The 11,694-nt window shown below is 38.3% G+C and overlaps 1 non-coding gene across 1 annotated transcript; it reads right to left on the minus strand.

Annotated features, from left to right (window-relative positions):
• Nucleotides 1-5,067: 5,067 nt before the first annotated feature.
• LOC149127569 (U6 spliceosomal RNA) lies at nucleotides 5,068-5,174 on the minus strand. The gene has a single exon (XR_016232032.1). It is a non-coding gene; the product is annotated as a U6 spliceosomal RNA (small nuclear RNA).
• Between the last annotated feature and the right edge of the window lie 6,520 nt (nucleotides 5,175-11,694).

Consider the following 11,694-nt stretch of genomic DNA (forward strand, 5'->3'; position numbering starts at 1 on the left):
ATTATAATTGTATTCCATGTGCTCAAAAGTTATATAGAGAAAACTAAGATATAAAAGATTGAAATATAATAACTAAACTTTTTAGAGATAAAGTGCATTGAAAGGAATAAATGGCAAAAGGGAAAATTAGTGCAGTTGAAGACATAGCAACAAAAACTCAAAAATCAAATATGCAGAAAAAAGGAGTAAAACAAGCAGTTAAGGGTCATGTTAAGCAGCTGAGTATACATGTAATGGAAATCACTGAAAGAAAGGAAAGAGAAGATAGAATCAAAGTGATTTTGAAGAAATGATCCCTGAAAAAAGCCAAATTTCATGAAAATTACTCAATAATAAAATTGCACCGAGGAACATTGCAATTAAATAGTTCAAAACTAGTGAGAAAAATAAAAATTTATAGACAGCCTGAGAAAATAATGACACATTATGGAAGAAGAGCAAAAGATAAATATAACAGTCATTTCTCTTTAGAAATAATGTAAATGAAAATGGACTACCAACTTTATTATACTGAATGGAAAAAGAACTTAACCTACAAAATATCTTTCAAAACCAAGTACAAAACTAAATAGGACTTTTTTTATATATAAGAAGGATGAAAGAATTCATCACAAGCATATTAAAGAAAGATCTTCAGGCAGAATAAAATAATGCTAGAGGGAAACCTTTTCTACCAAAAGGGAGGAAGAACACCAGAAAATATAAACAAATGAGTAGATTAAATTTGTTCATAATAAGTAAAACTCTCTAAGGGATAATTGGCTATTTAAGCAACAGTATATCTGTCAATGGTTTACAGGACAAGTACAGTGTTTCTATGCAATTATAAAGATTTGAAGGTAGCTCTATCTAAAACCTTTTGTTTACACAGTCGTTCAGCCCTGGGTCCCTTTGGAATAAGCTGGGCATCAGCCTGGCCTTGTCTATGAGACTTGGTCACACCAAAGTGTGCAGAACAAGTACCAATTCAGTCCTGACTAGGACAAAGTGATGAAGACACGGCATCATGGGACATCTACAGACGTGGCAGAGTCTTTATTTCACAACTGAGGGGACAATGCTCTTGACTGCCTTCAACAGCAAACAGGAATTTCAGACATTTCATTGTCATGAAGGCAAATGGCTTTCAGGGGATGGAGGTTATTTGTCGTCTTACATTTTCCTCTTCTTTCCTTCTATAATCATTGAGTTCCAGCTTTATGAGAGATACTGAGCTACAGTCTGGGAGTACATGCCTAGCGTCCCTTGAAGAACTTAAATTCTAAACAAAGGCCAATGGATATGGGGCATACACAGGTAATAAGCACGGCTACAATGATTAAAAATACTAAAAGTCATAATTTGCTAAGGGAAAAGAAAAAGACCAAAAAGAATACATACTGCATTATTCAATTTCTATTTCTAGAAATTATAAATTGCCTTTTGATGACAAAAAGTAAACCAATGATAACTTGTGGGTGGGTCTGAGGAGCAGAGAGGGAATTCTCAGGAGAAAAAGAAAACTTTAGGGGATAATAAATATGCTCATTAACTTGATTGTGATGATAGTATTACGGATATTTACAAAAAATTATTAAAATGTGCACTTCATATATTTGAAATTTATTGGATGTGAATTAAGTCTCAGTAAAGCTGTTAAAAATAAGTTAAAGGGTGCAATATAGACATATTGTAGGAAGAAGTTGTTTCCTGCAGAGGATGAGATACTCTTGAAAGACCTTCCAGTAATTTCTAAAGCAATTACAGCTCTCTGTATAATAAGATCCTCATAGACATAGGGGACACATTCAAACTGTATAATTTAAGAGGAGGTTGATAAATGGATTCTACATAAGGATGTGAAAAAGGTGTGGAAAAATATGAGGGATATGGTAGTACCCATGGCTAGTAGCACAGGGAACACTGGCTTCCCCTAGACTGGGAACAGAGAGGAAAAGGCATTCCTAGATCCTGGGCAAAAAGATGTCCTACTCCGGGGTACACCAGCAAAGGAGCTGCACTCTTATAACAAACATCCACTGAGCAGACTTTTCAGGAAGGCTCACAGAAAGAAAAAAATTAACTGTACTTTTCTCCACTCCTATTGGTTTTCCCCATTGGCCAACTCCGACCAAAAATCAAAAAATGAGAAGACAGATAACCTTCTCATTCCTGGGATGTAGAGGACATGAATCTAGACAGAGAATTAGAGTTTATTCAGCATAATCCCTATCCTGGTCTACTTTCTACTTTCTGACCCAGGATCAAAGGATGCAAAATTAGGTGCAACTAACAATCATTGTTCCTCTGGAAAGCAATGATTGCTTCAGACTTTTAGTTCATAATGTAAGGCTTAGTTTGCCCTCTGATTGGTCATTTCAGCACATGATTTATGGGTCAAATTCATCCCACCATTGGTTTTTCTCCACCCCCCGAGGTAAGAACGGGTTTCACAATTTTAAATGGTTAAAACAATCAAAATAATACTTTATGACATGTGAAACACTGTGGAATTTAAGCTTCAGTATTCATAAATGAAGTGCCACTGGAAGTAGGTGTACAAATTCACTTGTATATTGTCGATGGCTGATTTTGCACAACTGGGGAAAAGTTAGATAATTGCCCACAAAGCCTAAAATCCATCTTCTTTGGTCCCTAAGATAAAAGATTGCTGATCCCTATCTATCTTATGCTAAAGAAACCAGAGATTTGGAAACAGATTTTCTTGGGGCCAGACTCTCCACTGTCCACTGTTTGGATGTGTCATGATGACACTTCTGTTTATATGAGCCTCAGGTTTTTTTCAAGCTAAAAGGAGACAATCCTGTCTACTCTCTGGAGTCACTGTTGAGGATTAAAGCACAGAAGTAAACAACTAGCACAGGAACTGAGGTGCCCAGAACATCACTCCTGTCTCTAAATGAACAAGGTGAAAATACTGTGCCGACTCAAACAATGCACGTCTTCCGATCTTGCTCTTGATATATCTTTTTCACTTAACCTTGTATTAAACATATGTCTAGCTTCTCATCATTCCAACCAGTGTCAGAGGAAATTTACATCTTACGTAAATCTCACCATTCACCTGCAGACACTAGATCCATCCCTTTCCAACTTGCTTAAGTAATGGTTTTTAATCTTTATTGTTCCTACAAATCATCTGAATGTTTAAATACAGATGCGGGAGCCCACAGAGGAATCCACAATACTCATTTTAAAATTGCTCTAAGAAGATGAGCATTTGGTCTAATGGTTAAGATGCCAACTCGGAGGCCCACACATTGCAGGACCTGGGTTGAATGCCCAATTCTGGCTCCTTTTTCCAGCTTCCTGCTAATGCACACCTGCTAATGGCTCAGACAATTAGCTCATGCTACCCATGTTGGAGACTTGGATTTAGTTCCCAGCTCCCAGCTTTGGATCACTCCCTCCTCACAAATGCTCCGCTCCCCTTGCCAATTCTGACATGGACATTTGGAAAGTGAATCAGTAGTTAGAAGATCTCTCTCTCTCTCTCTCTCTCACTCTCTCTCTCTCTCTCTTTCTATGTGTGTGTGTGTGTGTGTGTGTGTGGTGTGTCTGTGTGTATATCTATGTGTGTGTCTGTCTCTCTCTCTCTCTCTCTCTCTCTCCCTCTGTGTGTGTCTTTCGGTCACTCTCTCTCTCTCTCTCTCCACACTTTTCTCTCTCCTTTCTAATATTTTTTAAATCTCTTTCTTCATGGACTCCTTTCCTCCTATCTGTATCATTTATCATTTATTTAAAAATAAGATAAAGTTTTGATATTGCCCTTTTTGTTATTTTCTTTTTTTTTAACTTTTATTTAATGAATATAAATTTCCAAAGTACGGCTTATGGATTACAATGGCTTCCCCCCCATATCGTCTCTCCCACCCACATCCCTCCCCTTTCCCACTCCCTCTCCCCTTCCATTCACATGAGGATTCATTTTCGACTCTCTTTATATACAGAAGATCAGTTTAGCATACATTAAGTAAAGATTTCAACAGTTTGCTCTCACACAAACATAAAGTGAAAAATAATAGATGATTTTTTAAATGATGATGAAATCAGATCAGACCTATTGTCATGTTTAATCCCAGTGAGAGTCAAGTTGGGAATTGATAATTTCTTCTCTTTTTTTTTTTTTTTTTTACAGAAGATCAGTTTAGTATACTTTAAGTAAAGATTTCAACAGTTTGCGCCCCCATAGAAACACAAAGTGAAATATACTGTTTGAGTACTCATCATAGCATTAAGTCTCAATGTACAGCACATTAAGGACAGAGATCCTACATGAGGAGTAAGTGCACAGTGACTCCTGTTGTTGACTTTACAAATTGACACTCCTGTTTATGGCATCAGTAATCTCCCTATGCACCAGTCATGAGTTTCCAAGGCTATGGAAGCCTTTTGAGTTCACCGACTCTTATCTTGTTTAGACAAGGTCATAGTCAAAGTGGAGGTTCTCTCCTCCCTTCAGAGAAAGGTACCTCCTTCTTTGAAGACCTGTTCTTTCCACTGGGATCTCACTCACAGAGATCTTTCATTTAGGGTTTGTTGTTTTTGTTGTTGTTGGTTTTTTTTGTTTTTTTGTTTTTTTGTTTTTTTTTTTTGCCAGAGTGTCTTGGCTTTCCATGCCTGAAATACTCTCATGGGCTTTTTCAGCCAGATCGGAATGCCTTTAGGGCTGATTCTGAGGCCAGAGTGCTATTTAGGACATCCACCATTCTGTGAGTCTGCTGAGTATCTCGCTTCCCATGTTGGATCACTCTCCCCCTTATTTATTCTATCAGTTAGTATTAGCAGGTACTAGACTTGTTTATGTGCTTCCTTTGACTCTTAGAACTTTCATTATGATCAATTGTGAACTGAAATTGATCACTTGGACTGGTGAGATGGCATTGGTACATGCCACCTTGATGGGATTAAATTGGAGTCCCCTGGTATGTTTCTAACTCTACCATTTGGGGCAAGTCAGCTTGAGCATGTCCCAAATTGTACATCTCTTCCCTCTCTTATTCCTACTCTTATGTTTAACAGGGATCACATTTCAGTTAAATTTCAACACTTAAGAATAACTGTGTAAAAAATATGGAACGCTTCACGAATTTGCGTGTCATCCTTGTGCAGGGGCCATGCTAATCTTCTCTGTATCGTTCCAATTTTAGTATATGTGCTGCCGAAGCGAGCACCCTTTTTGTTATTTTCAATCACTTTTATTTTACCATCAAAGTCCACATATGCATACTCCATAACACAACAGATGCTATTGGGGGAAACTTATCCTATGAGTCCTATATGTCTAATTTCCTGCACCACTTCTCAATTTCTAGCCATTTCTTCCTTATACTTCCTTTGATAACTCCTTTTCATCTTCTCCCCGTCAAACATAGATCTTTTCTTCCATTTATAGACACAAAGTCCCTCACTTTCAGTGAACTTCTTCAGCCCCAGTCAGAACCATCTTTAGGGAGCTTCATGGGGGAAGGGCAGCATTGGACTAGACGGACAGCTACCTAGCATTCTTTTAACACAAGGCCGTGAAATTGTATTCAGTGTGTCCAGACATCATTCTCTGGCCTGGGATTTAATGAAGCTCAAGAGGTAACCTGTTTTTCACCTCCCTGAACCAACAGAGACCTAGATAGAAAGAATGCAAATAGAAAAAAAGAGGGGTGAAGAACATCTTCATTTTTGATAAAGCTGATTGTGCAGCATGTAGCTTATGCTAGCATCCAAGTTGGTTTACAGCAGTGAATTACTGAGTTAGATTTACAAACCAATGACAGTAATTGCTGAAAAACACCAGAAATACGAATGAACTCTTCCTAATGAGTGTTCTCACGGAGAAAAAATTATTTCCTCCTAATTTTAATCATCGGGAGAACAAATTAACATTGTAGCAAGGCAACAACATTGGTGACAGCTACAATGCTGTGCAGCACTTGGTAATAATGAGGCATGAAAATAGGAACTACTGCCTGAATTTGTGAAAAAGATATTTCAAACATTCACAGAAGAAACATGTTATAAAGGAATGAAATTTCCAATAATAAGGATACTTTTAACTGGGCTGGGGAAAAAGGAATCTTAACAGAGTAGTCATTTTTTGCTTTTTAAATTGGGTTTCTTAAAATTATTTTTCCTTTTTAATTTTTTTACAGATTTATTTATTTGTTTGAAAGGCAGAGTTGCAGAGAGATAGAGAAACAGACAGAGGAGAGACACAGAGAGAGATCCTCCACCTACTGGTACACTCCCCAAATGCCTGCAAATGACCAGGGTTGGGCCAGTCAGAAGCCAGGAACCAGGAATCTCCCTCAGGTCTCCCATGTGGGTGGCAGGGTCTCAAGTACCTGGGTCATCTGCTGCCTTCCCAGGCACATTAGCAGGGATATGGGTAGGAAGTAGGGCAGCTGGAACTCCAACTGGCACCCATATGAGATGCCAGCACTGCAGACAGTGGCTTAATCCACTGCACCACAGCAATAGCCCCTTCATTTTTTAATTGTTGAGACAGTCATATTTTTAATTTACATTATAGTCAAAGGCTTACTGTTCCACTAAATAGAGTTCAACAAGTAAAAAAATAAAACAAAAAAAAACACATAGTTCATCAGGAATATAGGAACAATGGCTATAAAAATAATCAAATGAAAATATGTCCATTTCATTCATATACAATACATTTTAAAATACTGACAGATCATTAAAGTTATAGTAATTTGCAGCTTAGTCCTGCAAAGCCACACTATTGAGGAAGAGCCGGGTAGGGGTGCACTTTCCCACCAGAAGACACTGGGGACAGGCTTCTCTGAACATGTCCGGGTTTATTAACAGTCTTTTAAAGAGCAGATAGAAAGGGTGTAACTAACTCAGGGGAACACTGGCTACAGGACAGAACAAATACTGGTGCCAATATGCCTCTCCAATCAACTTGAAAGTCACGTAGCTTTCCAGGTGGGCCTAATGGGCCTGGGCCACACTGGGGAGCAATTTACCTGATTGGCAGAGGGCGCGGGTCAGGGAATGGGCCTGGGTTCAGCTAACTGCTGGGATCGCCCACAGTAATTATTTTAAAACATTCTAAAATCTAAGATGGAGGGAAATTAAAGACACCTAAAAAAGACTAAGGAAAACCATGGAATGTGGGGCACGTGACCAGTCCCCAGCCAAATGATTAGTGGGAACTTGCATGAACAGCATCAGGAAGACTACAGTCCTCACTGAGCAAGAGGAGACTCAAAAATACCAAAGACAACAAAAATAACTGCAAAGATATACTTAAAGTATAAAGGAAAATAGTGTCAGAGCTGATGTAATATTCACAGATGCCAAAATAAAGAGGCAACTGACTCAACGTTACTAGTATGCAAGTCATTTTATCTCTCCATGATGCAATTTATTGTTTTCTCAACAAATGAACAAGACACCTTTTAATTTTCTTTGTGATATTCATAAAAGAGAATAATTTTGTGCCTAGAAGAGCTCTAATTATACTCATAGAATAGTAGACTGGATTAATAAATGAAGCTACTATAAGCAAAAAATAAAATGTGTCAAATTAATTACATTTCTGCTAATGGATTCATGGGCAAATGTCATTGAAATAAACTTTTATATTTTAGTTAAATGTATGATGGATTCTCAAATGACATTATTATTTTGTATAAAACAATTGGAGAGTAGGGAAGAAAGTGAGTTTGAAATAAAGGTGATTATTATTAATAATATGTATCTGTATTATTCTTTGTGATTTTGTAAACATTTGCAATTTTTTCTGGATCTGTTTCCTAATTGGGTGAAAGAGCTAAACATTGGATTGTTAGTTCTAAGCTGATCTCCTATTCTAAAATTCAAAGGAACTGATGTTCTAATAATTTGACATCAGTATATAAGTAGACTTAAGTAAATCACAACTACACTTTCTCTTACAATATTATATTCACAGAATTGGATCTATGAACTACATTCAATCTGTTTTCTTTGTATTAATATCACATTAACATGAGAATTTATGAGAATCATGATGTAGTAATTAACATGCATTTTCTGTGACCCTGATATATTAATAAATTCCTTTAAAAGTAAAAAGAAAAATGATTTAAAAAAGGAAAGAATAATGTATGAATTTACCAAAAACCAGAAAATTTTTATCAAAGGTTAGAATAGAAAGATGACCATTATACCATGTTGGGGAAAAAATAGCAGGTTTACCAGACAACACATCTAGTAAGCACTCATTTTTGAAAAATAAAGATGAATATGGAATAGGTTTTCCACATGTATGTGTATGGGATTCCTTTCTAGGTATAGACTGACAATACCAGACTCATTTGTGCTTTCACCAATATACCACAGGACAATGGCAGGTTGTAGTAAATACTTGTTGGGTTTGAATAATCCAACATTCATTTTCTATTCTTTTGGTAGAAGTGATCCAATTCCATCTGGGACGAGTTCCATTCCTGCCTCTAGGAGTTGGCCCTGGTCAGAGGCAATTAGTACCTTTTATTCCTCTGTCACAATCATTATTTTAGGAGTTGTCACAGGACTAATTTGAGCCTTATTTGAACTTTTTTGTTTTATAGAATTCTACTCAGTCTTCATTCAAGAAGGGACAAATCTGCACTTATATTAACTTTCTGACTGAGTCTTGGATGGAGCCCTTTTATTCTCCAAACTTGAGGCTAGAAGAACGTTGGCTCGAGCTATACAGAGGCCATCTTTCTGTGGCATGACAGAGGCTGTCCAAAAGTGGAGCCAGCAGCAGGGAAATAGAATTCAGAAGTGAACAGAGAATCCAGTTCTGACTCTGTCATTGAGTCTCTGTATACAGCCCTACCGCAAATCCCAAAATTTTCAGGTTGTTTCAGTTTTATTGGGGTATGAATGAGAAACAAAATTTGAATATGTAAGATGTATAAAAAGGTGATCAGTATCACTAATCATCATTTAAATGAAAATCAAAACCAAAATATGGCATCAGCTAAATTCTGTTAGAGTGGCAATTATCAAAAATTCATAAGACAACAAGTGTTAGTAAGGAGGTAGATACATGATTGATGGGGTTGTCAATTAGTACAACCATTATGAAAGTAATATGTCCGGTGCTGCAGGCTCACTAGGCTAATCCTCCACCTAGCGGCGCTGGCACATCGGGTTCTAGTCCCGGTCGGGGCGCCAGATTCTGTCCCGGTTGGGGTGCCGTATTCTGTCCTGGTTGCCCCTCTTCCAGGCCAGCTCTCTGCTGTGGCCCAGGAGTGCAGTGGAGGATGACCCAAGTGCTTGGGCCCTGCACCCCATGGGAGACCAAGAGAGGCACCTGGCTCCTGCCTTCGGATCAGCGCGGTGCACTGGCCACAGCGCACCAGCCGTGGCGGCCATTGGAGGGTGAACCAACGGCAAAAGGAAGACCTTTCTCTCTGTCTCTCTTTCTCAATATCCACTCTGCCTGTCAAAAAAAAAAAAAAAGTAATATGGAGGATTCTCAAAGAATTAAAATAGAACTACTGTCTGATCCAGCAATCTCACTTATGGTCATATATGCAAATGAAAGTAAATCAACATGCTAAAGAGATATCTGTATTGTGATAATGCACAATGGTTGAAATATGGAAGTAATTTGTGCTTATCAATGGATGAATAGATAAGAAAATAAGAAATAATATATACATAAGCCTACACAAATGGAATACTATTCAGTACTAAAAAAAGAAGAAGGAAAGTTGGCCTCTTGCAACAACATGGATGAATCTAAGGGACAGCACACTAAGTGAAATAAGCTGAACACAGCAAAAAGAAATGCTGCATGATCTCATTTACATGGGGAATCTAAAAAAAATTGAGTTTATAGAAACAGAGAGTAAATTAGACTGAGAATTTGGAAAAACAGGGAGATCTTGGCCAAAGGGTGTAAATTTTTGTGAGATGAATAATTTTCAATGACTCAATGCACAGTACGGTGACTATAGTTAATGATCATCTATTGTATTTTTGAAATTTGCTAAAAGAATATATCTTAAATATTTTCACCTAAGAAAAAAGGTAACCAAAGTTTTCAGCTTTTTTTTTAAGATTAACTTAGCTATTTTGAAAGAGTAAGAGAGAGAGTGAGAGAAAGAGAGAGAGAGAGAGACAAAGAGAGACCTTCTAACTGCTGGCTTACTTCCCCAGATGGCCACAATAGCCAGTGCTGGGCCAAGCCCAAGCAAGAAGTCAGGAGCGCCAACCAGGTCTCCCATGTGGTAGCAGAGGCCCAAACTTTGGGCCATCTTCCACGGCTTTTCCCAGGCCGTTAGCAAAGAGCTGGACTGGAAGTGGAGCATCCTAGACACAAACCAGCACCCATATGGGAGTGCCCATGTTGCAGTTGGCGGCTTTATCTATTGTGCCAGAACACCAGCCTAAGCTTTCAGCTTTTTAAGGCAATAAATTCCTGCTTGGTTTTGCCTATCTGAATAGGACTTTTGGGTTCTTATAATCCTGAGTGATAAGGAGGGGTGAGCTGACAGTTAAGTCTAGAGTTTACTGTTTAACTCAGTGTCAAAGATGCTGCCGTGCCCTGAAACCAGCCGCACACACCAGATGAGCGGCCGTCATTTAGCGATGAGACAGATAACCTCAAGGTAGTCTTCACAGCCTATACCTCTAGCAATATTGAGGAGTGGAGAGCTGGAGGAAACTACAGTGGGAAAATCCTGAGGCAAGAAAGTGATCAGAGGAAAACCACAAGGTCAGTGTCTCCTAGAAGGGGACTTTGGTTTTCAATTGACATTAACTAGAACTGACAGACTGAGCTGTGTATCCGTCACTGAAGTGCCTTCTCTAATAGCAATGAGTACAGCCAGTTTTTCTCCAAGAACAGTTTCTTATGGTCTGGGCACAACCACAGGCCTCAACAGCCATGTGAGTAGTGTGCAAGGTAAAGAGGAAATCTACTTTAAGCTCTGGATGCAGGTGATAACTGGTATCAACACTGACAAAGACAAAACAACTGACAATCGACTTGGGGAAAGGGATTCAGATGGTTTCCACAGTGCAAGAATAAACAACACCCAACACTACAAGCAATAGGCTGGTGGAGCTGGTGACAGAAGCCTTGATCTGAGAGGAAGACCAAGAAAGATGGAAGATCTGGGACTTAAGTTTCAGGAAAGGCACAAATGGCATCTGCTGGACAAAGAAGGGGTGAAGGTGGGGTGTCCCCAAGAATATAGAAATGCTAGAAAAAGTTAGGAAAATCAGGCCTGTAGTTGTGCAGCTGCTGGATAGGAAGGCTAATAAATACCTGACAAACTGTATTCAAAGGCTGGATAGTGGGGGTAGGGAATTCTATACTTTTTCTTCATTTTTGTTTATCTCTATTTTCTAATTTTTCTATTGCTAACATAGGTTGATATATTGTTATAACATGATAAAAATAATTTTTGCTTGCTTTAGTAGAATGAGTAGAAATAAAATGTCTAAGTAATTCTACCCTCTGGAAATAACAGCCACACCACTCACATCTGACACAATTTGGATATCCTGCTTTAAAGGCAATGTTGATATATTGAAAGGAGACTCGGAGTGGCAAACAGGGTTGGATGCCACTGAAAGAATTGGAATGTGTAGCCTGGAGAAGAGATTACTGCAAGAAAGTGGTTGTACCTACTACAACACATATGCTTACTTTATGTGAATGATCAACGATTAAAGAAAGGGCATCCT

Source organism: Oryctolagus cuniculus, chromosome 3, assembly GCF_051225735.1.
Source record: "Oryctolagus cuniculus isolate XC-2025 breed Fujian yellow rabbit chromosome 3, ASM5122573v1, whole genome shotgun sequence".
In the NCBI taxonomy this organism is placed as follows: domain Eukaryota; kingdom Metazoa; phylum Chordata; class Mammalia; order Lagomorpha; family Leporidae; genus Oryctolagus; species Oryctolagus cuniculus.